The sequence below is a fragment of the Maylandia zebra genome, linkage group LG20 (assembly GCF_041146795.1).
Source record: "Maylandia zebra isolate NMK-2024a linkage group LG20, Mzebra_GT3a, whole genome shotgun sequence".
In the NCBI taxonomy this organism is placed as follows: Eukaryota; Metazoa; Chordata; class Actinopteri; order Cichliformes; family Cichlidae; genus Maylandia; species Maylandia zebra.
In genome coordinates this window covers 27082230-27093830 of record NC_135186.1, presented here as the reverse complement: position 1 = coordinate 27093830, position 11601 = coordinate 27082230, and the positions used below count along the sequence as shown (strand labels likewise).

The window sequence follows — 11601 nt, the reverse complement described above, 5'->3', positions numbered from 1 at the left end:
CCTTGCAGCGTAGTGCAACGTGGGCGTGGTTTAAATGGAAGGCGGTGATGCCATGTCATACCACGTGCTTTCCCTATTGGTTGGGAAATGGAAGTTACATTTGGGGGGGTCTCCTCATTTCTTAAAAGCTTATAATTTATAAATGTGATATTATGCGTATTAGAATAACTTACTACTGGCTAATAATTCCATAGGTAATGGTTTAATTCTGATTTTAAAAATGAAATAATAAAAATATATCAATAAAAATGATTCGAGGGTGTATATCTAGTGTAAATTCTCGTAAGCCCACGTGGCCAGTGTTGGGAGATGGAATTTAAAAGCCGTCTTTTCCATCTTACATTTTCTCATTCGTTTCCCTTCTGTCTATTCCTGTCGTCCATTGAAAGGAAAAGCTGGGCCATCCCCCTCGACGCATGCCTGTGCTGTGGAGCTCCCCCTTGCTGCGTGCATCGTGATCTCGTGGATGCAGCGTCTTGCAGAGAACGCAGGGTCACCTTCTGTCACTGCAAGGGGAAATACTGAATAACTTGCAGTAGAGGCTATCGGGCAGTAGTGCACCTCAGCGGCAGCAGCAGGAGCAGCATCTCTGGTAAGTCAGTTGGTGTGTTTTGCTCTCTGTTGATGCCACATTGCTGCCCTCGAAAGAGAAGCTGAGCATCCTTTTCGCGAAGGGCGACGCAGAGATAAAGGAGTCTCGCATCCTCTCCTGTCATCTGGATCAACTCTGATCCCCCTTCTGCTGCGACACTTGCCAAGTATTACAGATCCAGTAACAAATTTTTAGCTATGCATGCGTCATGTTACACGATGTGCCGTTGTTTGGGAACACCAAGGGTGAAGATGACCATCTTGCATCACCTAGAATTACTATTGCACGCGTTACCCACAAGCGAAACTGTATCATAGAGTCGTATATTATGGTTTTGCACCGTCAAGCTAATGTGCACCATTCCCTTCAAATTAGAGGATGGTGCAGGCTGTTTTTTTCCACTCTGCAGCTCTTCCTATTGCCCCACTGGCGGGCTGAGCAAAATTGACCCCAGCGTGCCAATTGTATCAGCAATGCAATACGGTTTGCTTAAATATTCTACAAGACATTAATACGGTTTCCATGCCAAGTACACTATTGCAGATGAAGACAGTAGCCAAGACTAAGACAGGATTGCCATTTTATGTTTATTTTCCGTGCGCCAAATTGGTAAACAAGACCAGGAATCTAAACTGCGTCGATCAAAGAAGTCGTATAATTAAGTGTTCTATCTATATGAAGGGTGCTTTGATGTGTGCTTATAAGTTGCATAGTAATCAAAAATCGCCTCGTTCTGTATTTTATGGTTTCTTGGCGAAATGGACGCAAATGCTCATGAGAACACTCCGCTCTGGCGTTATGTAATTGGTTGTCACAGCACAGCGAGGAGCCATCTCTAGCGTCATTGTTTTTCTCTCACAAACCAACAGCACCACAGAGGAGGAGCATCCTGTTTTCTACATGGGATTAGGTGCATGTGGTCTTTTAATCATTCATCAAATCTGCTCCCGCTGAAATGCATCCAGGCTTACAGCTGACTAAAGCGTCTCATAGTTATGCGTTTAGCAAAAGGCATGTTATCTTGTGCTGAGATGTGCCGATGATGATGAGGAGGAGGAGGATGATGATATGTTGCAGGGACTGGTTAATGGAAGCTGGGGCATCACATTCCCAAATCGTGTAGCTCCTGTTCCCCCCTCTCTTCAACCAAAGCATCCATTCCTGCCTAAAACCATACAGCTAGCTTTTCTGTGAGACTGCATGATTGATTAAACGGCTAACTTGTGTTTTGTTGTTGTTGTTGTTTGTGGTGGTGGTGAGGGTGTTCATTTAAATGAAATCCTCTAGAGTTAAATTCTTACGGTGGAGTAGCAGATGACAGACAGGTCACTTGTGTCCCCTTGCCTGTTTTGGAGCTGTCCCTGGTGCTGAATTTATTGTTTGCTGGAGTGCATTTCTGTCAGCATCCAAGGTGCCCCCAAGAGAGCTCGACACTAGGCTGCAGAGACGAGATGATGATACTCTCAGGGGGGGTTAATGCAATTGTACTGCAGAAAGGAGAGTTAAAGAGTACCTGCTATTTATTAGCAGACTCTTAAGCTTTCACTGTCGAGACAAGTTGAAAGTGTATTGCTTGGAACTCTTGTGTACTTCAGCAAACTATCTATCTATCTATCTATCTATCTATCTATCTATCTATCTATCTATCTATCTATCTATCTATCTATCTATCTATCTATCTATCTATCTATCTATCTATCTATCTATCTATCAAACTCAGTTAACAAAGAATGATGGATGCTTTAAATCCATTTAAGGGCCTGTAAAATCCATATGTTTGCAGGTAAGAAACCTATAGTTTATCTATAGCATGTCATATATAAGGCACAAAATATTATTTTAAAACAGTCCAAATCATTTGAATGGTTTCACACATATTAAGGCTTGAATATGAGAGGAGAAAAAACATTTTCATTCAACTTTTAGCGAGATATTGCCCAGGTATGACGACATGCACCAAATGCAAATCAACTTAATTAGAAGGAAAAGTCTGCGTTAGAATGATATCCACAATTTGTGATGTGTGTGATGATGTTCTCTCCAATAGGAATTTTTGAAATACTCATATATATGTGTGGTAGACAATCTTGTTTGAACAGGCTCATTCTGTTGTTGTTTGCTGTGTATATTCAACACTGTACATTTTAGTTCTGAGAGTTAAATATTGACAAAATGATATGATGATGAAAATATGATGACACATTGCGAGCTATGATAAAAATAAATAAAAAGACAAGCTTACAAGCAGAGTAATTCCACTCTTTAAATCAAGCTGCTTTCTTTCTATATATGTGAGCTGTTAATTCAGAGATTATTCCGTGTCATGTTGAATTTCTAGAAATGTTTGCCCGCGCTCACTTCCCATAGTGTTTACAGTGTGTCTGCATTACTGTTCACCTTCTGTTTTCATGCTTGGCTTGTTTTGTTTTTGATTGTGGCAAACATCCTCCTGCTCAGGAACTATGTGTTTGAGTTTAATTATGATTTGCAATCATGTAATCAGTGGCTTGATGGGTGGTTTTCTTTAACCATTAACAGAATAGTTGTTATGTGAACATTTTATCAGGAATGCCCATGCAAGCTTAACTAACAGTTTTAGGAAGTTGTTTTTAGATTGTTTTTAATCCAACTTTTGGCCTTGTCTGCAATGACTGGGAAAGGATTAACACGAGCGTGGGATTTATGAGTTGCATTGCAGTTAAAGCTATTGTCATTTGATTGTTTGTTCCTCTGTTTAATGTGGAATATCTGACATATGGGCTCTACCGCTCCCAATGGAGGTTTGCTTTGCTAAATGGAAGGGGAGGATCAATACAGAGTACTGCTGAATGCATTCCATGCCAATTAAAGGGAATTCGTTTTACTTAGAACAAAGCAATTTGTTTTCAGATGAGCTTTTATTTCAGTCAGTTTGTTTTTGATCTTTTATTACAAAATCATGACAATTTGTAGGCTAATGCAGGAATGGGTGCCGAACACTGATGCATTCAAATAGTCTGAAACGCTGTTCTGTCGGATCTGTTTCTGTCTGTTTAAATGTCTCACAAAGAGATGTTGTTGGTGACCTTTTTGTTGTTGTTAGTCTCCGGTGTTTCTGGGACAACGTAGGTGTGGGAAACAGGACAACGTGTGAAATAGTGGGGCCTTCTCTAATGTGTTTGCTGATGAAAGGGTTAAGGGCTGTTGTTCCTCTGTGAAAAGAAGAGATAGTGCTGTCTGACAAGGTGTGAAAAAAGAGCCAATGTAAGAACAGAGAGTCTGAAGGGCAGCCGGAGTGTCTCATTTCTCTCCGTGCAGAGGAGGACACACACCGGGAAGACTCCTGTCCTTGGCACAAGATTTATGACATTAGAGATTATCAAAAACATCTGCGGTGCTTTTCACACCACACAAGGATTCTCATTTTGTTTTTCTGAAGCTCTTTCCATGACTATGATTTTTGCTCAAATCCAGAGATATTAAGAAAAGCGAGATGCCATCATAGTGGAGTTGATTTTAGTTAAAGAAAAATTAGGAGGAAACAATTTTATCACACGTGTACATGTGAACAGGATGAGAAACACTACGCACATATCACTAGGTAACATTATTCTTGTTTATCCTGTGGTGGACCCTAATGAATTACATCGATGTTACCCGGAGTTGTTCATGCAGCGTCATCACAACATGTCGGCGTTTGCCTCCTCTGAGTCATCATCTTGAAGCCGTGGCTCACCCTGAGGCAGAGCAGAGGCCCCAGTTTGTGTCGTGATCTTTTGGGCATTTCAAAATGGAGTCCTGGTGTGCACCTCCAGCGCACGAATCCCTGGAGTTTTATCAGTTCTGGTATGAATGGTTTCTAGATCAGTGGGTCTGTTGATGTTTTGATTAATAAGTGCATGGATGCAGAAGGTCGGGTGAGGGGGCTGAACACTAGTGGGTGTCTTCCTCATAAACATAATCACACAGAGAGAGAGAATAGGAGAGCCACATGTTTTTCTGTTGGTCATCTTAACTTGATACTATGTTTTCCGAGAGCAGTTGCCTGTTTTACACTCACTAGCCACTTGGTTAGGTACACCTTTCTTATACTGGCCCATCCTTTGGCCTTGAGAACTGCTCTAACTCTTTAAGGCAAATATTCAACAAAGTGCTGGAAAGATTCCTCAGAGACTTTGGTCCATGTTGACATGATAGCATCACACGGTTGCTGTAGATTTGTCAGCTGCAAATCCATGATGAGTGTCCACCACATTCCATTGAGATCTGGTGACTGTGGAGACCAATTGTGTAGAGTTAACTCACTGTTAACATGTTCAAGAAACTAGTTTGAGATAGTCGAAGTTTTGTAGCATGGTGTGTTGTCCTGCTGGAAGCTGCCATCAGAAGACAGGTACACTGTGGTCATAAAGGGAGGAACATTACCAATAGGGCATAAAGTGTGCCAATAATAATAATTTTTCAATTAGAAGACTTTGGAACTTGAGAAATATAAATACTCAGTTGAAAAGCACCAGTGGTCACAATGAAGTGACCATGAATCAGCATTTTATAAGAATTTGAAGCATAACCAGCAGACTGCTTGCTGTTAGGCATCGAATAGAGCTGGCATTTCTCAGGCTGTTTCATTTGATGTGTGGGTTGCTTCATCACTTCTCTGCCTGAATTCAGTCGACCCGTCCATTACCTAAACTGCTTATCATGGTCATGGGATGCAGCAGCTCAGCTGAGCACACAGTGAGGGGTACACACAGAGAAAGATTCAAGCACACTGTGAAGCACAGATGATTTCCAAAAGCAATCACATTTTTGAAGAAAAGTAAAGCTGAATTGAACTACTTATAGCGTCATTGACATTGAGCATTGAATATTTTGGTATTAAAGACAAGGTGGCTGTACGATATAAGCACGATAGCATGATGCTGGAGCCAAGCTTACTGTTATTTTAATTACTAAATAATTAGATCTGTCAGCTATGGTGTTCAGACATTTCAAAAGGCTAAAGTCACATCCTCAAACTCTGTGATATTTCCTTACACCAGAATTTATTAAATGATTGAAAGCACAAAATTATCACATTTCAAGTTAGAACCGGTGGACTTTCAATATTTTGCTTGATAAATGGTCAAATGTTGTCCATTAATTTCCTCTCTGTGGAAATATTGACTGTGCCTGCATTAGCTGAAGCTTCACTTCTGTTTTTAATTATTAAGGTTTCACACTGGGTAGTAATTTGCTTTTTTTATATTTATACCTGGAAATAAAAATACCGGCAAATGCCAAAGGAATAATTTTTGCATGGAATAAAATGATCTACTGAATGAAACATGTCAAAAATATGGTTGACCCTGATGAAGGCCACAAGCCGAAACGCGTTGGTCTATTATTAAAGATGTTCATCTTCCCTCAAGTGTTGCTGGAGTTCCTGCTTCGTGAAAAATATAGTTGAAAAAAGGTTTTAACACAATCTCGCTTACGTTATACATTGTTGTAACAGTAAACTTTGTTAACCTTTTTCTATAAAGTTAAACAGGCATACATGGAAAACAGCACTTTTTTAAGCTTGAAACTTAAATTTCAAAATAATATGAGTTAATTAGACACTGATGTAACCTGGGAAACCAACTCGGCTAAATTGGTGCTCAGCATTGTTTTTTTCTAAGACTCAGCATTATTGTTGAATTTTGTGTTCTGTGTGGGCCTGAGGCAGTCACACGTGTCAGTGACAGCAGAAAGACTTCAATCTGTAAAAAAAACAAAGCTGAACATATAAATTATCATTTGCATCAACCGATCCAAACCATATTGCAGATTTCACACCAAAATTAGTCATTTTTCCACACACCATTTTCATCACAGTTTACTATATTTGACTAGATTCTAATCATCCCAGCATTAATTATATTCAGCAGGTGGTGCATTAGTGGTTAAAGTGTACAAAAGAAACTGGTATTATTAAATATACCCCATTGCTCTATGCAGAGTTTTATAATCTCTCCATAACTGTGATAGTTTAAACTGAAACCCAGATAATTTCTTAATAACCTTCTGCCATAAAGGTGACTTCTGTTTTGACACACCTGGGGTTGATTTTCATTTATATTCCAATTAGGTGAAGTAGCAGCACTTTAACCAGCTTCCTGTTAAAAAAGAAAAAGAAAAAAACTCATGCTTTGTTTTCCTGCAGGGGACCGACAACTATCTCTCTCTTAGGTTTATGGAAATCTGACCTCCCATTGGTGGAGAAGGTGAGTTGTTCGTGTTTGTGCCAATTGTCCTGTGTGCTGGAAGCTAAGTTTAATCTGAAGATGCGGATGGATGTCAAAGGGACGATGCCGAGCACAGACCCACAGATCTGAACAGTTTTTTTTTATGTATAATGCTAAATGCACCACTTGAGTTAATTAATAGCTCTTTGACACTGGTGTTAATATTTGATGAGACTGTCGCAGCCTTTTTATGGGCAAACTGAAGGTCAGGTCATCTTTGTTGCTTATTGGAGACTTTTAAATTGTATTATTCCGTAAGTGGTGCACTTTGTGTCGTGTACTGCATGATTAGATGTAGGATTACAATGCAATTAAAGGGTTGGATTTCCGTTTCCTAGCTACTCCAACAATCAAACTGACTGACTTGTACTCTCTATGGTAGCATTAATGTTTTGACTCAACATATTCTCGTGTTCTTTTCTTAGAAGAGATTATCTCAGATTTTATTTTTATTATCTCACTAGGAGTAGATTTCCCCGTCTCACAGGAAAGACTGATTACCCAGGAGGAGCTATTGATTTTCCTTGTTTGATGTCTTTGTTCTGTGGGCATTGGGACAGAATTTCACTGCGCCGGGGAGGTTAAGCATCTGTTTGATGAGCACAGTCTGGTGTTTGTATATGCAAGAAGGCTCATCGGAACATGATGGCCCAGCTCAGAAAGGCATCTCCAGGGATGTTGTGCAGTTTGGACTAAGTCAAAGCTGGGTCAGAAGAACCTATATAGATTGTTTTTATTAGTAAACAAAGTATCCTGGAATATGTAGCACACATAGAAGATCATTGACACATTTTTTTCTCATTCTTTCATTATACCTGTTAGCTTTTCTACTTTTTCCCATTTAAACCACGCTCTCTTTTTCAGTGTTACTACCGTCAAGCTACATTTTTGCTTTGTGTCAATTCTTCTTATATGATTTCTATTTAATTAACTGCCTTAAATTAAAATGTCCCTATTTTGTTCAGTATTTCATAATCAGGAAGTGACCTACACCATAGAAGACTTTTATAAAACTCTATCCAGTCTGTATCCAGTCATTATTCTGTCTGTATGGGCAAAATGGATTCATGTTACTCACCTGCTGCTTCCTTATTCACAAGGGGTCACCACAGCAGGTACCTCCACATGTTTGATTTGGCAGATTTTTACACCAGATGCCCCTCCTGACACAACCCCAAAGGGATTTGTGTCTCCTGCTGATATCAAGGTGGGATCTTTTGCTTGTTAGGTGAATGTGTAAACCACTAGCATTAAAGCCCTAATCTTCTTTATTCATTGTATTGTCTGATCTCAGCCACACCCTTTAGCAATGCCTGTAAACCTCTCCTAATTTCAGATTTAAATTTACACTTGATCACTGTTTCCTGCTGGTGGCAGCTACCACCAGGATTCATATTTTTCTTTCTTCCACATTTAGCAACCACCAGTTTTGCCTTGGCTCATAATCAGACATAAACATGAAGCACTTTGTGAGCCAAACTGGCAATGCTTGTTGTCAATACTTTTGATAAACATTAACAGAAGACAGTGCTATGTGCCAACTTTAAGCAATCATATTTCAAACCACAGCTGCTGTTTGCCATAGTCTGAAATTGTGAAATCTGATCAATTAGTTAGATTAATTACATTTTCGTTTCACTTGACAAATCACATTTTTAAGTAGTCAAACAGGAAATGAGCTGACTCTGATCCAACAAGTCGTGGTCTAAATTTTTGCAACTCAGGTCTGGTTTGTGTATCAGATCTTCAGTCCCCAGCTCTCTGACTGGACACATGGGGAGATTTGTGAGTGTGTATAAATAGGAATGTAAAGTGATTACACAGTGGACAGTGACACATCTCTGGATAAACTAGTGTTGCTTATTTTCTCCTGTCAGTTTCCTGCTGATATGATTATAGGAAAGGTTGTTTCAGTTGCACTGTCTCTGACTACAGATGCATTTTAAAACTTTAAATTAAATTCAAAGTCTTTCGAGAAGCAAATCCTTTTACTCAGTTACCCGTAGTGAAACACATCTGTGCACTTTGGGGGCCAGAAACTGTTGTTTTCACCCTCCATACCTTCTCTAGCCCCTCTGTGAGCCCTTGGTTTTTCTCAAGCTTCTCATGTTCCTTCTTACTGATCTTGCTATCACTTGGTATAGCTATGTTATGTGCATATGTAGCTTGGTGTAGTATGCATCGTCCTGCATATTATTCCAGCCACTGGGTTCTGGGGTCCCATGTATGCCCTGCCTGCTAGTATATTACACCCTGCTGTTATGTGCTGGATTGTCTCAGGGGCATATTTGCACAGTCTGTACTTGGGGTTTTCCCTGGTGTGGTAGCCCCCAGTGTAGCATCCCTGGCTGAATGATGGTCTCTTATACTGATGCTTCACAGAGGTTTTATTGGAAAAGTTTTCATTGAAACGTTCAGTGAAGACACCGTAAGAGCTAGGAGCAAAACAAAACCAACAATATTACTACCATAACATCAAAATATCAAGGAAACAAATTTCTCCTGCTAACATATAGCATACACATCAAATTTACATCACTCAATTCAGGCAGTGCAAAGGTTAATCTAGTCTTGCAGTCTTGAGTGACTGCCCTATCTACTAGGAGCTGGGGTTTTGCACTTCTGGTGATTCTGTTCTGGTGTTCCTTTCTGGGCCCTGTTCATGTATTGAGCCATGTGCCTGTTCATCTTAGCTGGTATGATGTCTGACAGAAGCTTCCATGTTGTTCTGGGGCACGTTATTGGCCAGTAGTTGGATGGGACCAGTCCCTTCTGGAGATTCTATAGGGATTAGGACTGTCCAACCTTCAGTTAGCCATTCAGAGTGTGTCTCAGCCATTCAAATTGCTTTTTTTTGGTCCAGCTATCAACAGAGGGTCCAGGTTTCCAGCTTAGCCATGATCTTTTCTGTGAGGTTAGCTGCTTTCACATTCAACGCCTTAAATGCATGAGGATATCTCCCACTGATGTTCGGGCTCCTTCCTTTAGCATTGTGTTGTACCTCGTCAACACACTATAAACACACACACACACACACACACACACACACACACACACACAGTATTGTTGCTGTTCCTAGCGCTGTACTCTTCTTCTGGACAGAGGTTTCTGATGTTGTTCCTTGGATCTCATGGAGCCGCTCACCCAGTTGTAGGGGTCACTGCATCGAGTGCTCCGATTACCACGGGAACTGCCGTTGCCCTTGTCTTCCACACCATCTCTAGCTCCTCTCTCAGCCTTGAGTATTTTTCAAGGATCCCCATGTTCCTTCTTCTTAATGTTGGTATCATTTGGTATACATCTTCCTCTGTCTTCCTCTGCTTCTGCACCATCACTATGCCCCATTGTTTAGCCATCTACAGTATGCCCATCTGTATCTTTCTCTCTCTCTCTCTCTCTCTCTCTCACTATACATATATATAGATAGATATGGTTTATCAAACTTGAAGTATCGAATTTAAAATAATCTGCAGCACACTCACCCTCTCTGTAATAACTGCACCTCCCACTCCCTCTTCTCACAAATGCACATAGACACATACAGACATTGGTTTGAAAGGCAGCCCATCAGTATTCAGAGCAGCATCTGGCAACTAAATGATAAGAAGGCGGAAAGCTGGTAGGTTTAAAGAGCTACATTCCCAGATTGATTATTGCCATGCTTATTTATTCACTGCCTTCCTCTGTTTCTTCTAACTGCCTGGACATTAGCAGAAACTGGACTGGAACCAGAGGCCTTCATCCTCTCTAATGCAACATTCAGGCACTGCTGCATGTCTGCAGTTCATTTCTTCATCACACCCCATGACAACATGTCTGTCTCCCCCTCCTCGACTCTGTTCTGCTTCTCCTGTCCATCTCTCTTCGCCCTCCCCTTGTCGTTTTCCCTCTTATTCACCACTGTCACCAGGAGGCTTGTGGCAAGAGGCTTGATAGTTACATAACCACTGCAGCAGTGCTCCGGACACTGTGATAAATCACAATGCTTGTAGCAAATGTGTGCTTGTATTTGTGTGTATTTCTATATGGGCTGACGAGTGTGAAATGAATCCTTCTGCCAAAAAAGCATTTGAACACTGGAGACCTCTGGGAGACCTTCATTCAGTTGTCCCTTCCGATCTGCAGACGATGATGAATTAGAGAGAAAATAATGAATACTTGACCCCTACAGTGAGGAGATCCTCCAGTGGCTGTGTGCAGTTTGCGGTCATGGTTTGGGTCTGCTTAACCAGGAAGGGTTACTAAAAATAAATAAAGCTTTTCTCCATTCTATGGGAGTAGTCTCTATCAGGACAATGCCCCCCACTAGCACTCACTGAATGGCTTGCGAAGGATAAAAATGAATGAATCGTTGCTAAGGCCTCAGCAATCACTGGACCTCAACTCAATTGAGCATCTATGGTGGTTTTAGGATCAACTAGTTAGACAGTGATGTCGCAACACAGAGGAGAGGACTCGAATGCAGACACCAGGCACAAACCCAAGATCAAAATCCAACCAACTTGGAGAACCGTGAATAACCACTGCATCACCACGACAACTGTGGACATCTGACTGTCAGTGTTTAATCATTGTTTAGTATTTAAGTGCTTGGTTAGTGGTTGATTAATTCCCTTTTTGAAACAGATATTTTTCTTTGCTAAAAATATTGTTAATAGCTTTTGTTTCTTTTGTGCTTTGCAAATTAGTCTCACTGAGAGAGGCCATTACCTTCTCTCTGTGGTGATATTGAAACTACGTGCAAACGATTGAACCCGAATC

General features: G+C 40.7%; 1 protein-coding gene across 1 annotated transcript in view; it reads left to right on the top strand.

Annotated features, from left to right (window-relative positions):
• Positions 1-407: 407 nt before the first annotated feature.
• Positions 408-11601, top strand: part of pacsin1a (protein kinase C and casein kinase substrate in neurons 1a) — a 34033-nt gene continuing 22839 nt past the window's right edge. Inside the window, exon 1 of the mRNA XM_004546259.4 lies at positions 408-592. The gene's annotated coding sequence lies outside the window, so the exon portion shown is untranslated. The remainder of the gene's footprint in view (positions 593-11601) is intronic.